This window comes from Heptranchias perlo, chromosome 20 (assembly GCF_035084215.1).
Source record: "Heptranchias perlo isolate sHepPer1 chromosome 20, sHepPer1.hap1, whole genome shotgun sequence".
In the NCBI taxonomy this organism is placed as follows: domain Eukaryota; kingdom Metazoa; phylum Chordata; class Chondrichthyes; order Hexanchiformes; family Hexanchidae; genus Heptranchias; species Heptranchias perlo.
The window spans coordinates 4,854,190-4,882,115 of NC_090344.1; the positions used below are offsets into that span (position 1 = coordinate 4,854,190).

The 27,926-nt window shown below is 44.7% G+C and overlaps 4 non-coding genes and 1 pseudogene across 4 annotated transcripts; 3 read left to right on the forward strand and 2 right to left on the reverse strand.

The window, feature by feature from the left end:
- Nucleotides 1–27,825, reverse strand: LOC137335578 (zinc finger protein 271-like; annotated as a pseudogene).
- trnak-uuu (transfer RNA lysine (anticodon UUU)) lies at nucleotides 13,724–13,809 on the reverse strand. The gene is given in 2 exon segments: nucleotides 13,724–13,759; nucleotides 13,773–13,809. It is a non-coding gene; the product is annotated as a tRNA-Lys (tRNA).
- trnav-aac (transfer RNA valine (anticodon AAC)) lies at nucleotides 18,794–18,866 on the forward strand. Its single transcript has one exon. It is a non-coding gene; the product is annotated as a tRNA-Val (tRNA).
- Nucleotides 24,401–24,474, forward strand: trnat-ugu (transfer RNA threonine (anticodon UGU)). Its single transcript has one exon. It is a non-coding gene; the product is annotated as a tRNA-Thr (tRNA).
- Nucleotides 27,752–27,833, forward strand: trnas-gcu (transfer RNA serine (anticodon GCU)). The gene has a single exon. It is a non-coding gene; the product is annotated as a tRNA-Ser (tRNA).
- The last annotated feature ends 93 nt before the right edge of the window (nucleotides 27,834–27,926 follow it).

Sequence of the window (27,926 nt, forward strand, 5' to 3'; positions counted from 1 at the left end):
TTACATGATTGCAGCTGCCGATGCAACTTGGTATTTTAGACCATCAACCTGACTATCTTTCTCGGCAAGTTCTTTCTGCTGCCATTTTAACTGGTCATCAATCTGACTATCTTTCTCAGCAAGTTCTTTCTGCTGCCGTTTTAACTGGTCATTCTGTACCAGGATAATGTGCCAATCTTGTCCCGTGCAATACGAGGGTGCAGAAGTGATCAAGCCGATCGCCCTATCCAGCCTCCATTTTTTATCGGTAATTTTCTGTTCAATCAAAGCCACGGCGTCCTTCAATGTAATTTCCGGGCCTTTACCCAACCATTCTAACAATAAGACCTGTACATCGGTCCCACTACAGTTTTTCTTGATTCTGGTTCTGTACTACTTCCAAAGATCCCCGTTCGGCATCTTAGTGTACTTTAGAGAGCCACTATCCGTTTGTTATTACTAATCCCCCACAAGGACTGACTGGTGATCAAGTGATAACCCTCGCGTCCATTACCTTATATCCAGTAATACCAGGTTTTGGCTGTTGTCAGAAATAGTCCATTCGTGGTCGCCAATTGCAGGATTTAAATCACTACTTTCAGGATTATAATCTAATCTGATCTAAGAACTGGTTCGTGACAACAACAAGATAACCACGGTACTGGTATTATGGTTGAAGGCAAAACAGATATATTAAGCACATCACAATTGGTACAAAAAAGGTGATACTTAACAAAGAGGAATAGTCACAGTCTGTTCCTTGAAACCTCGGAAGTATCCCTCCATGTGACTGCAGCGCGGTCTCTCTCTCTCTCTCTCTTTTGCTGTGATCTGTTGACTGAAGAGTTCTCTTCTTCCTTGCTAGAATCTTGCGCGCCTTCCTCAGCTTTTGAGGTCTCTTCTTATTCCCATTTTCAGTCTCTGTGGCAGTTCACCATCGCATCCACATCTCTCAGCCTCACCATTATTCATGTCTCTCAACCTTCAGAAGTTACATTCCAAGCATAACTCCTGGTACCATCCGTGCCTTGTTGTTACAGACTTAACAGTACCTTATCTTAGAGTTGACATTGCCAGCCTTCACAGAACCGTTTGTATAAACAGACTGCTATTCACTAGCTTGTGGAGGCTCGAGATAGAGAGGCCTAAGCCTGCGTGACTCCTTGATTTAATTAACCTTCAGTCCCAGTTATCTACATGTCTTTTAGACATTATGCTATTCCAGCACATCCTCCCTGAGTGCCTGTGATTTCCCCAAGGTCTGTAAATTACCACTTTAATGGGTTAATCCTTACACATTGTTCTTCCTGACTCCAAACACCATTGTCAAGGAGACTTCTGTTCCGTGCCTAGTAACTCTGAACCATGGAAGAGAGCGGCTGGGACACATTTCTTACACGCCTCAAGATTAACCCGCACGGCGACTTTGCTGTCAGGGAAGAGAGACGAGAAAGACCAAAGTGCTGTTTGTCCCTCTCAGTGTGGCCTTGAAGGACTGTGTCCAGGCTGAAGTTCTGCTCTACCGGACGATCCTCCCCCCAAATTGTCCTTTCTGAACTCAGGTCAGGTGATGCTATACACTCAGGTGGGAAAGACCAAAATCTACAACAAGGTGTTTAAAACAAAGCTTATTTATTTAACGTGTCCAGAATATTAAACTCTAGGCCAGTTATAGGGGTTATTAACATCAGCAGAAACAAACCCCAACTGTCAGAATGAACATGGTTCAGTCCTGGATGCGATTAACAGCAGAATCCAACCCTGCAGTCATATGGGGAAAACTCTCCAGTGGCTGGAGTCATATCGAGCACAAAGGAAGATGGTGGTGGTTGTTGGAGGCCAATCATTGCCTCCAACAACCACCAGGAGTTCCTCAGGGCAGTGTCCTAGGCCCAACCATCTTCAGCTGCTTCATCAATGACCTTCCCTCCATCATAAGGTCAGAAATGGGGATGTTCGCTTATGATTGCACAGTGTTCAGTTCCATTCGCAACCCCTCAAATAATGAAGCAGTCCAAGCCCGCATGCAGCAAGACCTGGACAACATCCAGGCTTGGGCTCATAAGTGGCAAGTAATATTCGCGCCAGACAAGTGCCAGGCAATGACCATCTCCAACAAGAGAGAGTCTAACCACCTCCCCTTGACATTCAACTGCATTACTATCGCCGAAATCCTCACCATCAACATCCTGGGGGTCACCATTGACCAGAAACTTAACTGGACCAGCCATATAAATACTGTGGCTACAAGAGCAGGTCAGAGGCTGGGTCTTCTGCGGCAGGTGACTCACCTCCTGACTCCCCAAAGCCTTTCCACCACCAACAAGGCACAAGTCAGGAGTGTGATGGAATACTCTCCACTTGCCTGGATGAGTGCAGCTCCAACAACACTCAAGAAGCTCGACACCATCCAGGACAAAGCAGCCCGCTTGATTGGCACCCCATCCACCACCCTAAACATTCACTCCCTTCACTGCAGTCGCACTGTGGCTGCAGTGTGTACCATCCACAGGATGCACTGCAGCTATTCGCCAAGGCATCGTCGACAGCACCTCCCAAACCCGCGACCTCTACCACCTAGAAGGACAAGAGCAACAGCTACATGGGAACAACAACATCTGCACGTTTCCCTCCAAGTCACACACCATCCCGACTTGGAAACATATCGCCGTTCCATCATCGTCGCTGGGTCAAAATCCTGGAACTCCCTTCCTAACAGCACTGTGGGAGAACCTTCACCACACAGACTGCAGCGATTCAAGAAGGCGGCTCACCACCACTTTCTCTGGGGCAATTAGGGATGGGCAATAAATGCCGGCCTCGCCAGCGACACCCACATCCCATGAACCAATAAAAAAAATGTGAACTCGGTGGTGACTCAGCACGTGTGATGACTGAGTGAATCCCTTCCCACACACGGAGCAGGTGAACAGTCTCTCCACAATGTGCGTGAGTTGATGTGTCAGCAGTTCATTTCTGCTTTTAAAGCTTTTTTCACAGTCACTGCATGAAAAGGTCACTCAATAGTGTGAACAAGTTGATGTCTCAGAAGGTGGGATGAATTAGTGAATCCCTTCCCACACACGGAGCAGGTGAACAGTCTCTCCCCTGTATTAGTGTGTTGGTGTTTCAGCAGATCATTTGTGCTTTTAAAGCCCTTCTCACAGTCAGAACATTTAAAAAGTCTCTCCCCAGGGTGAGTACGTTGGTGTGTCAGCTGATTCCTGTTGCTTTTAAATCTCTTCCCACAGTCAGAACATTTAAGAGGTCTCTCATCACAGTGAACTCGTTGGTGTCTCAGCAGGTGGGATGACCGAGTAAATCTCTTCTTACACACGGAGCAGGTGAATGGCCTCTCCCCAGTGTGAGTGCGTTGGTGTCTCCACAGTTCATATTTGCTGTTCGAGCTCTTCTCACAGTCAGAACATGTAAAACGTCTCTCCCCAGAGTGAACAAGTTGGTGCATCAGCAGTTCGGATGAAATAGTGAATCCCTTCCCTCACACGGAGCAGGTGAATGGCCTCTCCCCAGTGTGAGTGTGTTGGTGTATCAGCAGATTCCTTTTGCTTTTAAATCTCTTCCCACAGTCAGAACATTTAAAAGGTCTCTTATCAGTGTGAACTTGCTGGTGTCTCAGCAGATGGGATGGCCGAGTAAATCTCTTCTTACACACAGAGCAGGGAAATGGCCTTTCCCCAGTGTGAGTGCATTGGTGTGTCAGCAGATTAATTTTACTTTTAAACCTCTTCTCACAGAGAGAACATTTAAAAGGTCTCTTATCAGAGTGAACTCGCTGGTGTGTCAGCAGGTTGGATGACTGAGTGAATCTCTTCCCACACACAGAGCAGCAGAACGGTCTCTCCTCAGTGTGAACTTGCTGGTGTATCAGCAGGTGGGATGACCGAGTGAATCTCTTCTTACACACAGAGCAGATGAACGGCCTCTCCCGAGTGTGAGCGCTTTGATGCCTCAGCAGATTAATTTTGCTTTTAAACCTCTTCTCACAGTCAGAACATTTAAAAGGTCTCTCATTGGAGTGAACTCGCTGGTGTCTCAGCAGGGTGGATGACTGAGTGAATCTCTTCCCACACACAGAGCAGGAGAACTTACTCTTGCCAGTGTGAACTCGCTGGTGTATCAGCAGGGTGGGGGACTGAGTGAATCTCTTCCCACGCAGAGAGCAGGAGAAGGGCCTCTCCCCAGTGTGAACTCGCTGGTGTGCCATCAGGTGGGATGACTGAGTAAATCTCTTCTTACACAAGGAACAGGAGAACGGCCTCTCCCCAGTGTGAGCGCTTTGATGTCTCAGCAGATTAATTTTGCTTTTAAAGCTCCTCTCACATTCAGAACATTTAAAAGGTCTCTCATCAGTGTGAATTCGCTGGTGTCTCAGCAGGTTGGATGACTGAGTGAATCTTTTCTTACACACGGAGCAGGTGAACGGCCTCTCCCCAGTGTGACTGCGTCGATGAGTTTCCAGCTCTGAAGGGTAATTGAATCCCTTCCCACAGTCCCCACATTTCCATGGTTTCTCCGTGGTCCGGGTGTCCTTGTGTCTCTCCAGGTTGGACGATTAATTGAAGCCTCGTCCACACACACAACACGTGTACCGTTTCTCCCCACTGTGAATGGTCTGATGTTTTTGCAGACTGTGTATCTGATTCAAGCTCTTTCCACAGTCAGTGCACTGGAACACTCTCACTCGGGTGTGTGTGTCTCGGTGCTTTTCCACTCACACTGATGTTTGAAATCTTCTCTCACAGACAGAACAGACAATCATTTCTCCTTCCACATTCAAAGGCTGATGATATTCAGGTCCTGATGAATCGTGTGACTCTGTTAGATCTTGACGTGATCTTTGGTTTGAGTTTCCTGTCTGCAAATCCTCCCCTTCTAATACCCTGTAAAAGGAGTTTACAAAAGTTATCACTGTAAATACAGGATAGAAATTCGGAACAGACAATTCTAGTTTCTATGGAACATTATTTCCTCTCTCATTCCTCAAAGCTGTAAATCCCCGTCCCACACACTCTCCTTCCTCCCTGTGCTGAAATCCAAACCCATCGCATTATCTTTCAATATCCCAAAACCATGAGCAAAACGGTGAGAGAGCATGAGGGATTGAATGAGAGAGAGCGGGAGAGGGTGAATGTGAGAGAGTGGTTGAGGTAGAGTGTGAGAAACTGAACATGAGAGAGTGAATGTGAGTACAGCAGTGGGCTCGGTGTGTAGAATGAAGTGGGGCAGGTGGAGCATGTTTCAGTGGGGCAGCATTAGGTTTAGAATAGTAATGGAAAAGGACAAGGGACAATCAAATGTGAAAATTCTTAACTGGAGGAGGGCTTAAAGGGGATCTTGTCCAGGTGGATTGGAATCAAAAATTGGCAGGCAGATCAGTAATTGAATGGGAGGCCTTCAGGGAGGAGTTGGTTTGGGTACAGAGCAGACAGATTCCCACGAGGAGGAAAGGAACGGCCTCCAAAGCTGGATCTCCCTTGATGACTAAAGGTATAGAGATCACTATTTCTCCTTCATTTACAAACCTTCCCTGCCCGATCATCATTCTCCTTCATTTTTAGACGCTCCCTGACCGATCACTATTTCTCCTTCATGAACAGACGCTCCTTGACCGATCACCATTTCTCCTTCATTTACAGACGCTCCCTGACCCACCATCACTTCTCCTTCATTTATAGACATTCCCTGACGGATCAGCATTTTTTACTTCATTTACAGACTCTCCCTGACAGATCACCATTCCACCGTCATTTCCAGACGCTCCATGACCGATCACCATTTCTCCTTTGTTTACAGACGCTCCCTGACCGATCACCATTTCTCCTATATTTACAGACGCTCCCTGACCGAACACCATTTCTCTTATATTTACAGACGCTCCCTGACCGATCTCCATTTATCCTTCATTTACAGACGCTCCCTGAGAATTCCCAGTTTACACCGCGCATGCGCGGGGCCGCGGCCTTTAGTTCAGAGTTGGTCCGGAGCGAAACGGGAGAAACCGGAAACCGGCGGGTAGTGAGGGGGGATAATGTTCACTGTTTTATATTCGGGTCTGGGGCCGCACTCGGGGTTTGTGAAGCCTGAGCCTGGGCCTGAGCCCGGACCCGGGCCCCGGGGTTTATTGATCCTCTTGCTCCGATCCTCTGACCTGCACCGAACGCGCTCCTCCCGCAGCCTCGACTGGCCGCGCATGCTCAGGACACGCTGCCCGATAATGAGTCATACTGCGCCTGCGCACTGTGCTCCACTGATTCAGATAGGGCACAATCTCTACCGCCCGGCATGCTGGGGGATCCCGCCGCCATTGATGGTCTTAATATCTAGCCGAAAAGCAAAGACAATGAAGCAGTGAGATCGCGTTTGGACCATGGATAATAAAATAAACTGAAACCCCAGCCCTTCGTGCCATTTAAACCGGAAAAACACATAGCGTAGACGCCCCCCCCCCCACTTTGCAGAAATCCAGAAAATATTTTGTCGGTAACTTATATTAATTTCGTTTTATTAAATGTTGCAACTGACGGGTTCAATTAATGTTTATTTTCCAACTGCACCGCAGGACCGCCAGTCTCACTATTAACTCCGTCCTGGTGATTAAGGAGAATTCCGGACCATTAGGGGGAGCGGAAATTTATAGGAATTTCCTGCAACTAGTGGGGTACCGCACGGATCAATGCTGGGGACCTCAACTATTTAAAATATATATCAATAACTTTGATAATGGAACAGAGCGTCTTGTGGCCAAATTAGCTGATGATACAAAGATAGGTGGAAAAGCAACATGCGATGAGGACACAAAGTGTCAGCAAAGGGATGTTGACTGGTTAAGCGAATGAGCAAAAATTTGGCAGATGGAATCTTATGTGGGAAAATGTGAAGTCATCCACATTGGGAGGAAAAATAAAAAAGCAAAATATTGTTTGAATGGAGAAATACTAAAAAATGCTGTGGAACAGAGGGATCTGGGTGTCCTTGTACACGAAACACCAAAAGTGAACATGCAGTTGCAGCAGGTAGTCCGGAAGGCAAACAGAATATTAGCCTTAATTTCCAGGGGTATGAAGTGTAAAATCAGGGAAGTCATGCTACAACTGTACAGGATGCTGGTGAGACCACATCTGAGGTACTGCGTACAGTTCTGGTGCCCTTATTTCAGGAATGACAGACTTGCATCGGAGGCAGTTCGGAGAAAGTTCAGTAGGTTGATTCCGGGTATGGAAGGTTTGTCTTACGTGGAAAGATTGAACAGGGTGGGTCTATACTCATTGGAATTTAGAAGAATGAGAGGAGATCTTATTGAAACATGCAAGATTCTGAAGGGACTTGATAGGGTAGATGCTGAGAGGATGTTACCCCTCATGGGGGAATCTAAAACGAGGGGGCATAGTATAAGAATAAGGGTTCGCCCGTTTTAGACGGAAATTAGGAGGAATTTCTTCTCCCAGAGAGCCGTGAATCTTTGGAATTCTTCACCCAAAAAGCTGCGGAGGCTGAGTCATTGAACACATTCAACGCTGAGTTCGACAAATTTTTGATCAGCGAGGGAGTTAAAGGATATGGGGAAAGGGCGGAAAAGTGGAGATTAAGGTAAAAATCAGATCAGCCATGATCACATTAAATGGCTGAGCAGGCTCGAGGGGCCGAATGACCTATTCCTGCTCCTATCTCTTATGGTCTTATGGTAAATTGACTGGAGGGATGAGCGGACAGTTGGTCCTCCAACCAATCGGAGTGTGTGAGGGGCGGGAGTTGCGGCACTGAATGGGCGGGTCTAAGCCCAGATGTCCGTTTTTGTCTGAAGCATCATCGTAAAAAATTAATTTATCTGAAGCTCCAGTAGAAAACTCGACCTTTCTGTTGTGGTTTGAAATAAATGAAACCAGATGAGGTGGAGCAAACATTTCAACATTTGTTGGAAAAACACATTAATTAAGAACAACCAACATGGATTATTTGAGATATCTCAAGTCTACTGATAAAGGGAATGTAGCGGAGGTTGTGTAGATGGATTGTGAAAAGGTGTTTGATAAGATGTCGGAAAGGAGGCTTGTTGATAAAATTAATACTCACGGTATTAAATTGAATTGGGCAGTATTGATAGGAAGTTGTGGAAAGGGCAGAAAACATGGAGTAGTGGTTAATGGATGTTCTTCAGACTGGAGAGATGAAAACAGTGGTGTCCCCCAGGGTCAGTGTTGGGACCATTGCTCTTCTCAATACAGAGAATGATCTGAACTTGGGTATGTGGGACACAAGGTGAAAATCTCCAGATGACGCCAAAATTGGCAGCGTGGGGAACTGTGGAGAGGAGTCAGTGACTTCATTGTGACGTTCACAGGTTCGGAAACAGGCGGGTGAAGTTTAATGGAGAGAAATGTGACGTCATACATTTTGAGAGGAAGAAAAATGAGATGAAATGTAAACTAAATGGTCAAAGTTTAAAATAGAGGAGCAGAGAGACTTCGGGGTTGAAGATTATAACTAATACGTTGTCTTATTAATTAACAAGTTTGAGAGTCAGCAACATTAATACCTTATTAAGAAATATATGAGCAAATTCTCTTTCCTCTACCGCACCAGAGTAAATATACAAGTCTCCCGTTCACACGAGATGATCCTGCTGGATGGAACCTCAGGCGCCCTGAGTTTGATCTCCGGTGTCTCCAGTCCCGACTGCCCCTTACATCAGTATCCCGTCACTGGAGCTGGAACTTCCCCAGTCTGTGGTTTACAAGGACACATTGCTTGGTGCGCAGCAGTTATTTTTCTTCAGTAGCGTTCTCATGACCCCTGAACTACCCTGCTTACTGTTAATTAGAATCAAAGAATTAAAGAAATTTACGGCACAGAAAGAGACCGTTCGGCCCATCATGTCTGTGCCAGCCGAAAAAGAGCTGTTCAGCTTAATCCCACATTCCAGCTCTTGGTCTGTAGCCTTATAGTTTACAGCACTTCAAGTACATTCCCACGTACTCTTTAAATGCGATGAGGGTGTCCGCCTCAACCATCCTTTCAGGCAGTGAGTTGCAGACCCCACAGACCTTGGGCGAAAGAATTTCTCCTCAAATCCCCACTGATCCTCCGACCAATCACTTTAAATCTATGCCCCTGGTTACTATCCTCTCTGTGAAGGGATATGGGTCCTTCCAATCCACACTCGGCCCCTCATAATTTTGTACACCTCAATTAAATCTGCATTCAGCCTCTTCTGTTCCAAAGAAAACATCCCCCGCCTATCCAATCTTTCCTCTTAGCTAAAATTCTACAGTCCAGGCAACATCCTTGTAAATCTTTCTTGCCTTGTATAAAATGTCTACGAATTGAAAGTCGTGATATTGATCAAAGTCCGCGTTCCGTTTTCTTGCCATTTCTGTCAAGATTTGGAAAAGATCTGTTACCTGACACTTTAAATGTTGCCGACTTTAACTGCAGCTCACTGTGTCTGAACAGTCACTGTTATCATTGGCCTTCCATGTATCTTCTTGTGCTCCATCTCCTTAACAACACAAGCTGATCACAGCAATGTTTTCATCAAATGGAATCGCAGTGTGAAAAAATGCACAATTTCAGAGCGAAGCAACATAGGCAAGATTGGTGGGAGATGCGACTGGAGAAAATGGGCCTGGGGCAGTGTGAACATCTCTTGAGCATTAAGATATTCAGTATCCGAAGAAGCAGGGGGATGAGGTCGTTGTGTCAATTTATCCAGGTATCTGCAAAATCCATCGTCTCTCAATGCCCAGCATCATTCTTCCCCTCTCCTCATTTCCAGTTGAGGTTTTTTTCTCGTTAAGTCTCTGTATTTACTTTGAACATCTACTTCAACGGCATGTGGAGGTGCAGAGGAAGCTCGAGATAAAGTAGTGACAGAAACAGAAGGAGATGGCAGGTGATGACAGAATCTTGTGTGTGTCAGTTGCTTCATGTGAGACATGACAACCCTGCGTTGACTTGTAAATTTCCGAGGAGTTTCACTGATTCGGTGCGTGCGTTTTGGAAATGGAAACAGTTTCACCAGCAGCTTGAGGTAATATTTCCCCTCACTGTCCATTTCATGTCCCTGCCGACCCGCACTTGGTGCTGTCGTTGTCAGAAAAAAGGCTTTCATGTTCTAACAGTAAATTCCATTTTGTGCGAGCAACTTGTCTGGGGCGAAAGTGACGTGAGTTTCAAAGGGACAAGTCGGAAAGGCAACGTTGGACTGCTTGCTTTAATGAAAATTGCAGCAGATTCGTTCGTGGTTTAGTGCTGAGGATTTGGCGCTCTCGCCGCCGCGGTACCATGTTTGATTCCCGATCAGGGAACTTGACTTTCCTGGTGTGGTTCAAAATAGCACCAACCAAATTCCCTCGACTGAGCACAAAGCTCGCTCCTGATCAACATGAGTAATTTCACCGCTCCTGCCTGAACAGCCAGCAGCCCATCATTCTTCAATTTTACAACCCATAAGAGCGATAAACAATGCACTTTCTTGCCTTCTGTAAAATGCCTCCTGTTCGAAAGTCGTGCCGTTGATCAAAGTCTGCATGAAATTTTCTTGCCATTTCTGTCATGATTTGGAAAAGATCTGCTGCCTGACACTTTAAATGATGAAGAACCTTTAAATGTAGCTCACAGTGTTCGAACAGTCACTGTTATCATTAGCCTTTTATGTATCTTCTTTTACTCCATTTCCGGAACAACACCAGCTGATCACAGCATCGTTTTCTTCAAATTGAATCCCAGTGTGAAAAAATGCATAATTTCAAAGCTGAGCAACGTGTGCAAGATTGGAAGGAGAGTGCGAGTGGAGATAATTGGCTTGGATCAGCGATCTCTTGAGCATTAAGACATTCATTATCTGAAAGAAGCACGGAGATGATATTTTTGTCTCGATTTATCAGTGTAGAAAAGAAGCAGGGAGTTGAGATCCTTTTGTCCATTCATCCTGCTATCTACAAAATCCTTCGCCTCTCAATGCCCAGCATCTTTCTTTCCAACTCCTTGCTCTGCAGGGAAGTCTTGGTTTCATTAATTCTCCGTGTTTGCAGCAAACATTTAATTCACCTGGCAGATCTGGCCGTGTCTTCCAGTCATAATCATCCTATCGTGTTGACACCATGTTCGCAACTCAAGATAAGCTGTTTTTTGTTGATGGAATGCATTCGAGACAGTTTTCTAGATCAATATGTCGAGGACCCAACAAGGGAACAGGCTATTTTAGATCTAATATTGTGTAATGAGACTGGATTAATTAGTAATCTGAAAGTAAATGATCCTCTGGGGAAGAATGATCATAAAATGATAGAATTTCAGATTGAGTTTGAGAATGATGTCGTTAAGTCCGAAACTAGGGTCTTAAATCTGAACAAAACCAATAACGGAGTTATGAGGGGTGAGTTGGCTGAGATGGTTTGTGAAATTAGATTAAAAATATGATGGTAGATAATCAATGGCGAACATTTAAAGAAATAATTCATAATTTCTCAACAAAATTACATTCGCTTGAGGATTAAAAACACCACCGGAAAAGTGGAGAAATTAATGATGGAATTCGGGTAAAAGAGGCTTATATTCTTCCCAAAAAGAGTAGTAAGCCTGAGGATTAGGAGGGTTTTGGAAATCAGCAAAGGATGACCAAGAAATTGCTAAAATGGGAGAATATAGAAAGAGGCTAAACCAGCAGGAAATGTAAACATGAATTGTAAGAGCTTCTACAAGGGAATTCGGGTTTACGGGGAGCGGGCAGGAAATTGGACATGAATTTAGATTTGAGGTTCGGATCAGATAAGCCATGATCTTTTTGAATGGCGGAGCAGGCTCGAGCGGCCGATTGGCCTACTCCTGCTCCTATTTCTTATGTTATTATGTTCTTAAGAATGTTTAAAGGAAGAGATTAGCGTATGTAAACATGGGTCCTTGGAGACAGAGACAGGAGAATTTATATTGGAGAATAAGGAAATGGCAGAGACGTTAAACAAGTATTTTGTATCTGTCGTCATAGTAGAAGACACAAAAATCATACCAGAACTATTGGGGAACCAAAGTTCTAATGAGAGTGAGGAACCTAAAGCAATGAAGATTAGTAATGAAAAAGTACTGGAGGAATTAATGGGACTAAAAGCTGACAAATTCATTGGCCCTGGTGGCCCACATCCAGGGTTTTAAAAGAGGTGGCTGCAGAGATAGTGGATGCATTGGTTTTATCTTCCAGAGTTCCCATGATTCTAGAAAGGTCCCCATGGATTGGAAGGTACCAAAAGTAACCCCGCTATTCAAGAAAGGAGGGAGAGAGGAAACAGGTAACGACAAGACATTTAGCCTGACAATAGTAGGAGGGAAAATGTTAGAATCTATGACTAGGGACTTGATAACAGGACACTTAGATAATCATAACATGATTAGGCACATGCAACACGGTTTTGTGAAAGGGAAATCGTGTTTGACAACTCTGTTAGAGGTTATGAGGGTGTAGATAGCAGGGTAGATAAGGGAGAACCAGTGGATATAGAATATTTGGATTTTCAAAAGGTAATCAATAAGGTGCCACACAAAAGTTTGTTAGACAAGATTAGGGCTCATGGGATAGTGGGTAATATATCAACATGGATTGAGGATTTGTTGATGTACATAAAAGAGAAAGTCGGAATAAACAGGTCATTTTCGGGTTGGCAGGTTGTAACTAGTGGGGTGCCGTGAATATCAGTGCTTGGGCCTCAGATATTTACAATCTATATTAATGACTTAGATGAGGGGACCGAGTGTAATGTATCCAAGTTTGCTGACGATACAAAACTAGGTGGGAAAGTAAGCTGTGAGGAGGACGCAAAGAGGATGCAAAGTGATACAGACAGGTTAAGTGAGTGGGCGAGAAGTTGGCAGATGAATTATAACGTGGGGAAATGTGAGGTTATTCACTTTGGTAGGAAGAATTGAAAAGCAGAATATCTTTTCAAAGGTGAGAGACTGCGAAATGTTGGTATTCAGAGGGATTTGTGTGCTCTTGCACACGGATCACAGAAAGTTAACATGCAGATGCAGCAAGCAATTAGGAAAGCAAATGGTATGTTGCCCTTTATTGCGAGGTGGTTGGAGTACAAAGATAAGGAAGCCTTGCTGTAATTATATAGGGTTTGGTAAGACCACATCTGGAGTACTGTGTACAGTTTTGATCTCCTTACCTGCGGAACGATACACTTGCCTTAGAGTGGATGCAACAAAGGTTCACTCGATTGATTCCTGGGATGAGAGGGTTGTCTTGTGAGGAGAGATTGAGTAGAATGGGCCTATATTCTCTGCAGTTTTCAATAATCAGGTGATCTCATTGAAACATATAAAATTCTTAGAGGGCTTGACAGGGTAGATGCTGGGATGCTGTTTCCCCTTGCTGGAGAGTCTAGAGCTAATGGTGATAATCTCAAGATAAGGGGCCGGCCATTCAGTACAGAGATGAGGAATAATTTCTTCACTGAGAAGGTTGTGAACTATTGGAATTCTCGACCCCAGAGGGCTGTGGATGCTGAGCCATTGAATAGATTCAAAACTGAGATAGATAGAATGCTGGACACGAAGGAACTCAAAGGATATGGGGACAGGTCAGGAAAGTGGAGTTGAGGTCGAAAATCAGCGATGACCTCATCAAATTGGCGAAGTGGGCTCGAGGGACTGGATGGCCAACTCTTGCTCCTTTCGCTGATTTTGCTCCGCTGGAAAAGCAGAACTTGCCAGCTATTTTAAAAGTTTTCGCCTGAACAGGGACTTGAACCCTGGACCCTCAGATCACTACCCGTTCGTAAAAGTCTGATGCTCTACCGACTGAGCTATCCAGGCTCGCTGTTGGATTAGCTTCCATCATACAGATTCATGGTCGGACTCTGAATTATCCCTGTCGATGTCGAATTCGGGAGAGTGTCCCTTTGAAACAATTTTCAGCAACGTGTTGAGGAGAATCCTTGTTTCTGTTGAACATGGTGAAAGAAACATGGCCAGCGAACTCGTGATTTTGCAATTCTTCTTGTTTGTACAAAATGTCTTGTCATTCGTTAGCAGTAATTAAAAACAACACTTTACCCAATGGCTCCAAAGCTAAACTTGTTCCACACGGGAGCTGGAAAAGGCCTCTCGACCTTTCAGCCGATCAACAATTGAAAGCTGAATAATTTCACCCGATACACCGTGACACCAGGCAGCAGACTTACCTCCCGAATTTTCCCGACACGACACTTCAAACCGATGAAAACCTGCTTCACGGAAAGAAGAATTGTGTTTTTGGTTCTTTCGATTTAAAGATGTCGTGCCGGCCGCTTCACCATTTCAGTTGTCGCCAATTGCCCTCTCTCCCTCCTTTTAACAAATAAACTCTCACCTGCTATTGCAAGACGGTCGGCCAGAGGAGCCTCAGTGCCCACATGGGGACATGAAGAAGTCGATGCGTTATGGAACCAGTTGTACCTTGAACTCCAGTCAAAATGTTGAGAAGTTTCAACTACTTTCGAGGGCGCTGGAGCTCACAACCCCAGCATTTCTCGAGCGTATAATTATTGTGGAAGTAACGCGCGCTGACCAATTGCGCCACTGGAGCCGCGCACGGTCTGTGTCACCACTGTCATAGAGTCATAGAGTTATACAGCACGGATAGAGGCCCTTCGGCCCATCGTGTCCGCGCCGGCCATCAGCCCTGTCTACTCTAATCCCATATTCCAGCATTTGGTCCATAGCCTTGTATGCTATGGCATTTCAAGTGCTCATCCAAATGCTTCTTGAATGTTGTGAGGGTTCCTGCCTCCACAACCCTTTCAGGCAGTGAGTTCCAGACTCCAACCACCCTCTGGGTGAAAAAGTTCTTTCTCAAATCCCCTCTTAACCTCCCGCCTTTTACCTTGAATCTATGTCCCCTTGTTATAGAACCCTCAACGAAGGGAAAAAGCTCCTTAGTATCCATCCTATCTGTGCCCCTCATAATTTTGTACACCTCAATCATGTCCCCCCTCAGCCTCCTCTGCTCCAAGGAAAACAAACCCAATCTTCCCAGTCTCCCTTCATAGCTGAAGCGCTCCAGCCCTGGTAACATCCTGGTGAATCTCCTCTGCACCCTCTCCAAAGCGATCACATCCTTCCTGTAGTGTGGCGACCAGAACTGCACACAGTACTCCAGCTGTGGCCTAACCAGTGTTTTATACAGCTCCATCATAACCTCCTTGCTCTTATATTCTATGCCTCGGCTAATAAAGGCAAGTATCCCATATGCCTTCTTTACCACCTTATCTACCTGTTCCGCCGCCTTCAGGGATCTGTGAACTTGCACACCAAGATCCCTCTGACCCTCTGTCTTGCCTAGGGTCCTCCCATTCATTGTGTATTCCCTTGCCTTGTTAGTCCCTCCAAAGTGCATCACCTCGCACTTTTCCGGGTTAAATTCCATTTGCCACTGTTCCGCCCATCTGACCAACCCATCTATATCGTCCTGCAGACTGAGGCTATCCTCCTCGCTATTTACCACCCTACCAATTTTTGTATCATCAGCGAACTTACTGATCATACCTTTTACATTCATATCCAAGTCATTAATGTAGACCACAAACAGCAAGGGACCCAGCACCGATCCCTGTGGTACCCCACTGGCCACAGGCTTCCAGTCACAAAAACAACCTTCGACCATCACCCTCTGCCTTCTGCCACTAAGCCAGTTTTGTTTCCAAAGTGCCAAGGCACCCTGGATTCCATGGGCTCGTACTTTCTTGACCAGTCTCCTGTGGGGGACTTTATCGAATGCCTTACTGAAATCCATGTATACCACATCCACTGCGTTACCCTCATCCACACGCCTAGTCACCCCCTCAAAAAATTCAATCAAATTAGTCAGACATGATCTTCCCTTGACAAAGCCATGTTGACTATCCCTGATTAATCCTTGCTTCTCCAAGTGGAGACTAATTTTGTCCTTCAGAATTTTTCCAATAATTTTCCTACCACTGATGTTAGGCTCACTGGCCTGTAGTTCCCCGGTTTTTCCCTACTCCCCTTCTTGAATAATGGTATTACATTAGCGGTTCTCCAGTCCTCTGGCACATCCCCTGTGGCCAGAGAGGTTCTGAATATATGTGTCAGAGCCCCCGCAATCTCCTCCTTTGCCTCACACAGCAGCCTGGGATACATTTCGTCCGGGCCTGGGGATTTATCCATTTTTAGGCCTGCTAAAACCGCCAATATCTCCTCCTGCTCGATGTTAATATGTTCGAGTATATCACAGTCCCCCTGCCGTATTTCTATGTCTACATCGTCCTTCTCCATAGTGAAAACAGATGCAAAAAATTCATTTAGAACCCCTCCTACATCTGCCGGCTCCACACACATTGCCATTTTTGTCCCTAATGGGCCCTATTTTTTCCCTAGTCATCCTCTTACCCTTAATATACTTATAAAACATCTTAGGATTTTCCTTTATTTTGCTCGCCAGTGTTATTTCATGGCCCCTCCTTGATCTCCTAATTTCTTTTTTAAGTATCCCCCTGCACTTTTTGTACTCCTCTAGGGCTTCCTCCGTCTTTAGCCTTTTGTATCTGCCAAAAGCCCTCCTTTTTTTCCTAATCCATTCTCGTATATCCCCTGACATCCAAGGTTCCCTGGAGTTCTTGGAACCACCCTTGACCTTTACGGGAACATGTTGCCATTGTATGGTCTCAATCTCCCTTCTGAAAGACTCCCATTGCTCCGATGCGGATTTTCCTACAAGCAGCTGATCCCAGTCCATTTTGGCCAGATCCTGCCTTATCCTATTAAAATCGGCCTTCCCCCAATTTAGAACCTTTATTTCCGGCCCCTCCCTGTCCTTTTCCATGACCACCTTAAATCTCACCGAATTATGGTCACTGTCACCAAAGTGCTCACCTACGAGCACTTCTTCCACTTGGCCGGCCACATTCCCTAGAATTAGGTCCAGTACTGCCCCCTCTCTTGTAGGACTTTCTGCATGCTGGCTCAAAAAGCTCTCCTGGATGCACGTTAAGAATTTTGTACCCTCCAAGCCTTTTACACTCTGAGTATCCCAGTTAATATTGGGGAAGTTGAAATCCCCCACTATTATTACCCTATTATTTGCACAATTTTCTGAGATTTGCCTACATATCTGTTCCTCTATCTCCCCCTGACTGTTTGGGGGCCTATAGTACACTCCCATCAAAGTGCTTGCCCCCTTTTTGTTTTTAAGCTCCACCCATATGGCCTCATTCGAGGAACCTGCTAATATATCATCCCTCCTTATGGCAGTAATAGATTCTTTAATTAATATTGCGACCCCCCCTCCTCTTATACCTCCCCCTCTGTCTCGCCTGAAGATTCTGTACCCCGGAATATTGAGCTGCCAGTCTTGCCCCTCCCTCAACCATGTCTCTGTGACAGCAACAATATCATACTCCCATGTGTTTATCAACACCTTCAGTTCATCCACCTTATTCGCAAGACTCCTTGCATTAAAATAGATGCCATCCAGCCTTGCCCTCACATATTTGCCCTGTCTTCCAATGTTTAACCCATTCAGTATCTCAACTATATCTTCCTATACTGAGACTCTGGCAGCAACTTCACCCTTGTTAAAGACATATGCAAAGTATTCTCTTTGCCCCTCTTATTTCCCCTTTCAGTTCCCCTCCGAACTTTCTAAATTCTGCCTGGTGAATGAATTTTTAAAAAGTTATGATTTCCGTCAGCCTGAAACAGAAAGTTATTAGTTGATTAATGGTGATTTGAACAACTATTCGACTTTTTTCAGAGTTTAATGAGTATTGCGAAATTAATACAGTAAACTATTTTGTCGAAGTTAATTCCCGAAACGAGAATGGGACCCGTCTCCCACATTGAGAGCTTTTGCAGACTGCAGCGATCTTCTGAGGGTTTCCTCGAACAACGTGCGCAGCAGAGTTACTGTAGTGTAATGGTTATCATGTTCGCTTATAAACGTGAAAAGTCCCCGGTTCGAAAACGAACAGAAACATTTTTGGGATGCCTCCATGAATCGATCTCCTTTGTGGTCCAGAATCAGAGTCGGGTTCTTCCTACCCGTTTAATGTTTACATGCCTGTGGCAGACTTTTGGATTGCCTTTTATGTTGGCCGCCAGTCTATTCTCAGACCCTCTCTTTGCCCCTCTTATTTCCCCTTTCAGTTCCCCTCTGAACTTTCCATATTCTGCCTGGTGATTGAATAAAAAAAAAGTTAGGATTTCCGTCAGCCTGAAACAAAAAGTTATTAGTTGATTAATGGCTATCTTCTGAGGATTTCCTTTCACACCGTCTGCGGCAGAGTTTTTGCAGTGTCGTGGTTGTCACGTTTGCCTAACACGCGAAAGATCCCCGGTTCAAAACCGTACAGAAACATTTTTGGGCCACCCCCTCTGCCTCCATGAGTCGATCTCCTTCATGGTCCCGAATCAGAGTTGGGTTCTTACGAACCGTTTTATGTTTACATGCCTGTGGAAGACTTTTGAATTCCCATTTATGTTGGCCGCCAGTCTATTCTCATACCCTCTCTTTGTCACTTTCAGTTCCCCTCTGAACTTTCTGTATTCTGCCTGGCGAATGAATAAAAATAAAAGTTAGGATTTCCTTCAGCCTGAAACAGAAAGTTGTTAGTTGATTAATGGCGATTTGAACAACTATTCGTCTTTTTTCAGAGTTTAATGAGTATTGCGAAATTAATACAGCAAACTATTTCCCTGAAGTTAATTCCCTGAACGGGAAAGGGACCCGTCTCCCACACTGAGAGCATTTGCAGACGGCAGCTATCTTCTGAGGGTTTCCTATAGCGAAATATGTAGCAGAGTTTCTGTAGTGTCGTGGTTATCACGTTCGCCTAACACGCGAAAGGTCCCCGGTTCGAAACCGGGCAGAAACATTTTGAAAAAGTTCCCCACTAAAAATCAATAAGTATGAAAAAAAGCAAGAATTCAGTCTGTGGGAAAATGTGAATAAAATACCACACCTCACAGAACTGATATATTTTCCATTCTCTGTATAGTTCAATACACATTCAAACACTACACATATACAGACAGTGTCTCGCCCTCATTCACGCTTCATGCCCCGACTGTGCAGGAAGCCCCTCTCAAAGCTACACATTGCGATTGTTTTCAGTTAATTTATGAGAGATCATTAAAGGATCCTGCAGCGCTGCCTCGGTTTATAAATACAGTTATAAACAGCATTGCAGCCGCGGCAACAAACAGATCAGTTTTTCGATGTTCGATGTTCCCCAGCTCCCGCATTGAGTGAGGCCACGAGAGCAACAATATTCAGGCCGCCTGTCCGGCCCCGCTCTCTCCAATCACACGTTGCTGGCGGGAAGCTGCAATTGCCGCTTGCAGACAGCGCATTACTGCCCATCCCTGGGAAAGAAGTTTACAACGAAGCTTTGACAACACATCACATGCATCTTCTGTCCCGTAGTTGTTGCTCCGCTGCGAAGACAGAACTTGCCAGCTGTTTCAAAATTTACAACCAGAACACTGGATCCTCAGATCACTACCCGTTTTAAAAGTCTGTTGCTCCACCAACTGAGCTACGCAGGCTCGCAATTTGTTAAGTTCATATCGTACATATTCAATGTAGGACTCTGAATTATCCATCGTGGACGTCGAAATTGGGTGAGGGTCCCTGTTATAAAATTGTCAGCTTCGTGTTGAGGAGAATCCTTGTTTCTGTTGAACATGATGTAAGAAACATGGACAGTGAACTCGTGAGTTTACAATTCTCGTGTTTGTGCCAAATAAGAACATAAGAACATAAGAAATAGGAGCAGGAGTAGGCCAATCGGCCCCTCGATCCTGCTCCTCCATTCAATAAGATCATGGCTGATCTGATCCTAACCTCAAATCTAAATTCATGTCCAATTTCCTGCCCGCTCCCCGTAACCCCGAATTCCCTTTAATTCTAGGAAACTATCTATTTCTGTTTTAAATTTATTTAATGATGTAGCTATTATTTAACAATGTCTTGTCATTCGTTAGCAGCAATTAAAATAACACTTTACATAGCGGCTCAAAAGCTAAACTTGCCCCACACGGGAGCTGGAAAAGGCCTCTCGACCTTTCAGCGTATTAACATCTGTGAGCTGAATAATTTCACCCGTTGCACAGTGACACCAGGGAGAATATTTCCCATCCAGATTTTCCCCACACGAAACTTCCAACTGATGAATATCCGCTAAACGAATAGAAGAATTGTATGTTTAGTTCCTTAGATTTAAAGATCTCGTACCGGCTCCTTTGCCATATCAGATGCCGCTAATCGCTCCCTCTCCCCCTATAAACAAACAAATTCACACCTACTATTGCAAGACGGTAGGCCAGAGGAACCCAAGTGCTCACATGGGAACACTAAGAAGTAGATGCGTTATGGAACATACCAGTTGCACCTTGAACTCAAAATGTTCGATTGTTCCAGATGAGGCTCAAACTCACAACCTGGGCATTTCTGGAGTTCATAAAAGTACCGCACGCTGAGCGCTTGCGCCACAAGAGCAGCGCACAATCGGTTCTATCAGTGCTCCCGTCAAACAGCTTCATTTTCCGTATCTGAATTATCGCTTTGTGATCTTTCTCCGATTTCTCCAAGAAGCCTCCAATCAAGATGCGCTTCGATAAATATCCGCAGTGAACTTTAAAAGCCCTGGAATCTGAAACAAAACCCCAGAAGATAAGAACTTTTATTGATCTTATTATTAACTAAAGGACAACTTTTGATGGTGCTTTAAAGAGGATTTGGATAAAGTGTGAAATGAAACTGAGAATCTCTCTCTGGGATGTCGTTGATTGAAGAGATGGGCGTTATTTCAGTTGAAAACCGAGGCTCGGAACTTTCTGATGGAGAAGTGTGACAGAAGATTGTGGTTAGTGGCAGTTACCGGGGAGATCGAGAGCAGAGGGAGAAAAGTCAAAGTCACAGCTGTGACAGCTCAAGTGCTCTGCTTATCTGTAATATTTTAAAAAAGTAATGTACAGTACAGGGCAAACCGATTTGGTATCGGTTCTCAAAAATACTAAAGGATACAGGTTCAAAGGCGGATTTGTGAAGAGGGAGCGGATTTAACCGCCAGACCGAAATCATTCCCCATGAATCTGAAGTGTCTTGCGGAAAACGGCAGCGCGAACTGTTGTGTTCGTGTCATCACTTCAAAGACCCTCCAATTACCGAAAGTATCTTTGAATGAGTTGTGCACAAAACCGTGAGTGAAGTCGCTTTACACTTGTCAAACGTGTAGGTGACGATATTGGCGTTAATAAGGGTGGATTTCAATTATTTGAAATCTCACCATACCTCTTGACCCGAAAATCGACTGTAAAATTGAGGTTTTCATGTAAGTCGTGAATTGTAGGCAAAGCCGCATCAAACAGATCAGAGAAATGAAGAGCAGAAAATGTGGATGAAATTTGCACGAGTGAAAATCCCTGTTTTTCGGAAGACTCTGTCCCCACTGGTGGAGAGGATTGATATTTCGAGCTGTTATTCACCAGCCTTAACTTCAGTAATTTCCTGTTTGCTGACAATGAGATGAGACGGAATGAACAGGTCTAACGAGCCGGTCTGTAACACAGGACAATGATTCAGTGCAGCTCGTTACCCAGTCACTGGGCTCCGTTATAGCCGCTCCTGTCAGTCACACACAAAGAGAAATTGTAAATCGGAAACAGAAAGAGTTAATGCATAACACTTAATATCAACCACGAGTTTTTCCCTCTTTCCGGCTTTTAAAACAATCTGTTTCACAGTTTGTCAAACCCAAAACAGCCTCTGGTATTTGCTCATCGAGAATTTCAGTGGAAATTGGGACCGTCACTTAGTATCGGAACAAATATACCCGCTGAGGTTTCGGGGTTGTTACTGATTTATTTATATCAGTGAGTGGCTGATTTTAAACTAGGTGAGGGTCTAAACCTGAGGTAAGAGCCTGGGATAGACAAGAGATTCTTCAATATATCAAGTTAAATTACACTGATTCCACCAACACTGTACATCACATCCCTGAAAGATTGTTACCTGTTACTGTATAAAACTGGTGAGAGTGGAAATGGGAAATAACTGAAAAAACCTTCATTGTATCAAACGTATTATTATTATACAAACAATGTACAGCCTATCCCATAAAAAAGACTCAATGTAAAACCAGTCGCCAGTCCCAGACCCGCTGTGCCCGTGATGTGATTTGCATCCGATTCTGACTGACTTAGTATCAGACGCGCTCCCGTCAACAGTAAACGGATGGGGCCGGATCCTGAAGAGAAAAATGAGGACCGACGTCCGCATAACCTGTCTTCATAATTTAACCATTTTAGCCCCGGTATCATTCTGGTCATTCGGCGCTGCACCACTCCAAGGCCAATGTTTCCTTCCTGATGTGTGGTGCCCAGAGCTGAATGCAGTACTTTAAATGGGGTCTCAGCAAGGATTTCTATCTGTAACATACTTCCCCCCTTTGAATACCAGCTTCCTTGAGATAAAAGCCAACATCCCATGAGACATTTAAATCAATTTTTCTACCATTCCACTGGATTTAGCGATTTCTGTCCTTGGACCCCTAAATCTCTCTGCTCCTCCACAGTTCCTAGCTTCTCACCATTTAGAAAATACTCTGATCTATCTTGCTTCAGTCCAAAGTAGATGAACTCACACTTTTCCATATTGAAAGTTTGAACAGACTGGGGCTCTTCTGCATAGAAAAGAGAAGGCTGAGGGGTGATCTGATATCGGACTTTAAGATTATCCAAGGGTTTGATAGGTTAGACGTAGATAAGGTGTTTGCATTTGTGGAGGTGGGAACTCCAAATCATTGAGGCAATGAATATAAGGTAGTCACTATTTAATTCAACATTGCATTCAAGAGGAACACATTTACCCAGAGAGAAGTAAGAATTTGCAATTCGCTCCCACAAGGAGTAGTTTAGGCGAATAGCATGGATTCGTTTACAGCGAATCTAGAAAAAGAAATGGAGGAGAAAGGAATATAATGGTTTGCTCATCGGGCTAGATTAAATGGGGATGGCGGAGGCTTGTTTGCAGCATAAACACCGGCATTGTCTAACTGGGCCGAATTGCCTGTTTCCGTGATGTACATTCTATGTAATTCTATGTAAGCTCCATCTGCCACAGTTTTGCCAACTCACTTAATTTATCAATTTGCCTTGGCAACTTTATGCTTCCATCTACAGGACTCACCGTGACACCTATCTTGGTGTCAGCGACACACGTGGATTTACGGCTCTCTATTCCTTGGTCTACGTCATTTATATGCCGGGTCTCTGTCTCCCACCTTCTAACCAACTCCCTACCCATTTCATTAGGTTGCCATAAATTCTACGCACTGTCATTGTCGTTAACAGTCTCTTATATGGTACCTTATCGAATACCTCTGGAAGTCAATATCATATAACAACCATGGACACTCCATTATCTACCACGTTAGTTACATCTCCATAAAGTTCAACTAGTTTTGTTAGACTTGACTTACAAAATATCCATGCTGGCTCTCTCTGATCAATTCATGTTTATCCAAGTGCTCAATCTTTCTTTCCCTAATAACGGATACTGGCAACTTCCCCACAACGGATGTCAGACTAATGGGTCTATAATTTCCAGCATCATCTCTGCTACCCATCCCAAATAATGGAGTGACATTGAAATTGTTTCCATCAAAGGAACAATTCCTGAACCAAGAGAGTTTGAACGATCATGACGAAAGCATGTACAATTTCCTCACCTAGTCCTTTCAGTCCCCTGGGATGGTCACCATCAGGTCCTGGAGATTTGTCTATCTTTCATCTAATTATTTTCTCCATTGCCATTATTTTACTTATACTGAATCCCCTTGATTTATTTACAGTTTTCCACATATCTCTGATATGTCAGCCTCATTTATTTCTGTGAAGAACGAAGCAAAGTAAATATTTAGCAACTCCACATTTCATGATTTTCAATTACAATATCACCTCCATCTGTCTTTAAGCGGCCCACATTACTCTAAGCCTCCATTCTTTCACTTAATATACTGGTAAAAATCTTGACTGTTGTCCTCATTTTCCCTCACAGGTTTTTCTCCTTTTCCCTGTTTGGGCCTCTTCCGGTTTTTAATTTTCAGCACCAAAATAAACAATACTTTGCTGTAAAGTTCGTCTCAATATTTCTTCACTTTCAGGGAGAGAATTGTCCAAACCGGTAATTTACTTAATGTAACAAACATAAGTACACATAATCATCCCCATATCAACGCATTGATGGACACACAAAGATAAACACAACGAGATCTACAGGCAGCATCGGGATGAACAGGTGAACGAACAAGCTGAACAGACAAAGATGAAACGGTCTGAACCCCAAACAGTGACGTATCGCTGATAGATATTAGTGAGAGGAGGTGGGACTTTGCTATCATGAATGGGCGCTGTGGCTTAGTTGGTTAAAGCATCTGTCTTGTAAACAGAAGAGCCTGGGTTCAACTCCCAGCAGTGCCTTGCGTAACTACTTATTTTTACCTAATTTGTGGAATTAAGCGACAAAATGGCACTTTGGAATTGGTATTTGTTCAGATTTGAGGAGGAAACGGATATCAGATTGACTCTTCTAACACGCCCTTTCATTGTGCAGTCAGACCTCTCATAGAATGTGTCAGCAACGGGTTAACTTAAAGACACGTTCTTGTTTCTGGGCTCGTTGAGGTCAGGGTATAATTCACAATTTGAGGTTCAAACCCGGAAGTAGTCCTAATTTGGACCTTGACTTGTGATCTTGACCTGCGGTGAAAATCTTTGCAAAGAGGAAAATGAAGTCACCAGAACACTCCACCTGAATCTCCAGACCCCAATGAAATATATCCCAGGCTGTTAACAGAAGCAAGGGAGGAAATAACGGAGGCTCTGACCATCATTTTCCAATTCTCCCTGGTTACAGGTGATATGCCGAAGGATTGGAGGGCTGCTAAAGTTGTGCTGTTGTATAAAAAGGGAGAAAAGGATAGATAAAGTAATTATAGGCCAGTCAGCCTAACCTCGGTCAGGCTGAAGGTATTCTGTTAAATCTGCTCTGCACTTCCTCCACGGCCAATACAGGGAGGAGGGGACTCTTGACTGACAAGCCTCAGCTCCACCAGGAGAGGGAGACTGACCCACGCTCTCTCTTGCTTCTGGGATGTGCCACTTTTGAAAAACAAGGTGAATTTCTCTATATCTTTAAACGCTCTGTCTCACTGCACATGATTTAAAGTGTATTGTGGGACGCTGTGAGTGTCTCTGTACCTGTAAACTCTCTGACTCACTGCACGGATGTTTAATGTGTGCTGTAGTATAGTATGCAAGTATCTCTGTATCTTTAAACTCTCTGTTTCACTTCACAGCATTGTCAGTGTATTGTAGGATGGTGTGAATGGGATGAGGGTCTGTGGGGCGAAGTGTAGCCGATTGGGAGCAGCGCCCGTTTGCGGGGTGAGTATTGCACGCTTGATTTTCTCTCTCCCTTCTATCTTTCTTTCTCTCTTTCTTTCTTTCACCTCCCTCTCTCCCATTCTTTCTTTCACTCTCTTTTCATTCCTCTTATTTCGTTCTTTGTCTTTCTGCCCCAGCACCTTTGTCTGTATCCTGTTTTTGTTCTCTCATGTGTCTCTGTTGGATGATCCAAAATTCAGACTCGCCGCTTCTTCCAGCTTTTCCTTCCTTCCACGATCATCGTTCATTTAATTGAGACTTTACTGCGGCCTTGCCTACTGTAACATTCACTTACACATCCTTACGCCTTGACGTTTGCTCTCCATCGACCGCTGTTTCTCGGGGGCACATGTCCCGTTCGCATCAATGTTCATTTGTGCCTTGAAACCAGTCGATACATTTCGATCTGCTCCAGAGACAAGCTCTCAGAAAGCAGGGCTGGCATTCGGTGGGACAGCGCATACGTTTCCGTGAAATTTCCATGGGGTATCTTGTGACACGGGGGATGTTAACATGGTTTTGTTTCCATGGTGGTTGGCGCTTTTCCCCGAGCAGTTGATGTGCGGGAGAGACGGGCGGCGCGACATTGCTGCGAATGACGGCTGAAAGGTGCACTTTTGTCAATCTGGGCGGTGCAGGAAAGTCGGAAATGTTCCGCTTGATCTTACTAGGTCTGTGGAAATGTCCGATTGAAAAGTAATGAGGAGAAATTAGAAGAGCGGGAATGGTGAAAAAGTGTCGATTACAGGAGGTTGGCCGTGAGCGAAAGGTCCTTTGAAAGCTCGGCGCGGAGGAGATTTTGTTCGGAAACGGCAGACTTTAAGCGCGTGAGGAAAGTGAAGTGCGAGCTGCGTCCTTGGGTCAAATTGGGTGTTTTCAGGAAAACAGCCATTGTGAAATCACAAGAATGAAAACTGAAAATGCTGAAAACGCTGAGCAGGTCAGGCAGCGCCTGTGGAGAAAGAACCAGAGGAAACGTTTCAGCTCTATGACCTTTATCATCAGATCTCAATGGCTTGCCATGTGCGTGAGTAACTGCGCTGTCAAAGATGGCTGGCTTCCATCTCTGAATTATGTGGGTTCGAATCTCACTGCTGCCAGAATTTGTATCCCCTTCCATTTTCGCCGCCTCACCAAAAACCCTTCTTTGATAAGAAGTGCTTTTCCGCATTGCTGGTTTACACCTTTTTGCACAATTCAGCAAAGTCTGGATTGCCACCCAACTGTTTCTTGGACGGAGGTGTTGGGAGTGTAAGGGGTGATCTCGGTGAAGTATCAATCAATGTGCACAATGGCGCCCTGGTGAACCGAATACCTCTTATTGTCAGCATAATATAAATGGTATGCACCATAATTATGAATTTCTTCTTTTCATCACACTAGGATTTATTATCAGGGAATGTACATGAGCAGGTCGATTTACGTCACGCTCCGGTCGCTTCGCATCGCCTCCCACAAATAGAATAGAATCATCGAAAGGTCACAGCACGAAAAGAGGCCATTCGGCACATCGAGTCCGTGCCGGCTCTCTGCAAGTGCAATCCAGACAGACCCACTCCCCCACCCTTTCCCTGTAGCCCTGTATTCTCTTTCGTTTCAAATACTTATCCAGTTCTTTATTGAACACCATGATTGAATCTGCTTCCACCACCCCCTCGGGCGGTGTATTCCAGATCCTAAACACTCGCTGTGTAGAAAAGTTTTTCCTCATGTCACCTTTGGTTCTTTTGCCGAACACCTTAAATCGATGTTCTCTGGTCCTTGAACCTTCCGCCAATAGCAACAGTTTCTCTCGATCTGCTCTGTCTGGATCCTTCATGATTTTGAATACCTCTATCAAATCTCCTCGTAACCGTCTCTGTTCCAAGCAGAACAACCCCAGCTTCTCCAATTGATCCATGAAACATATGCCCCTCATCCCTGGAATCTTTACAGTAAATCTCTTCTGTGGGGATTCGTTATTAACATCGCCGAATCCCCCACCATCAACATACTGGTGGTCACCATTAACCAGAAATTTAACTGGACCAGCTACATCAATATTGTGGCGACAAGAGCAGGTCAGAGGCTGGATATTCTGTGCCAAGTGACTCACCTTCTAACTCCCTGAAGCGGTTCAACCATCGACAAGGCGCAAGTTGAGTGAGTTGGAATACTCATGTGATGGCCATCGACCTGAAATGTTAACTCTGTTTCGATGTCTGAAGATTCTGCCTGACCTGCTGAGGATCTGCACATTTGCAGTTTCAGGTTGGCAACACAGCCAGTATTTTCATTTTGAATAAAGGTGCTTTCGCGTATTTCCGAATTCGACGAGGTGGCCGAGAGGTTAAGGCGATGGACTGCTAATTCATTGTGCTGTGCACGCGGGGGTTCGAATCCCATCCTCGTCGCTCTGATGTTCAAGTTTTGTTTCTCTCATTCAGTCCATCCAGAAGGTCTGGTCAAAGTCCCATCCTTCTCGAAACGGCAGACGGTGGGTTTTG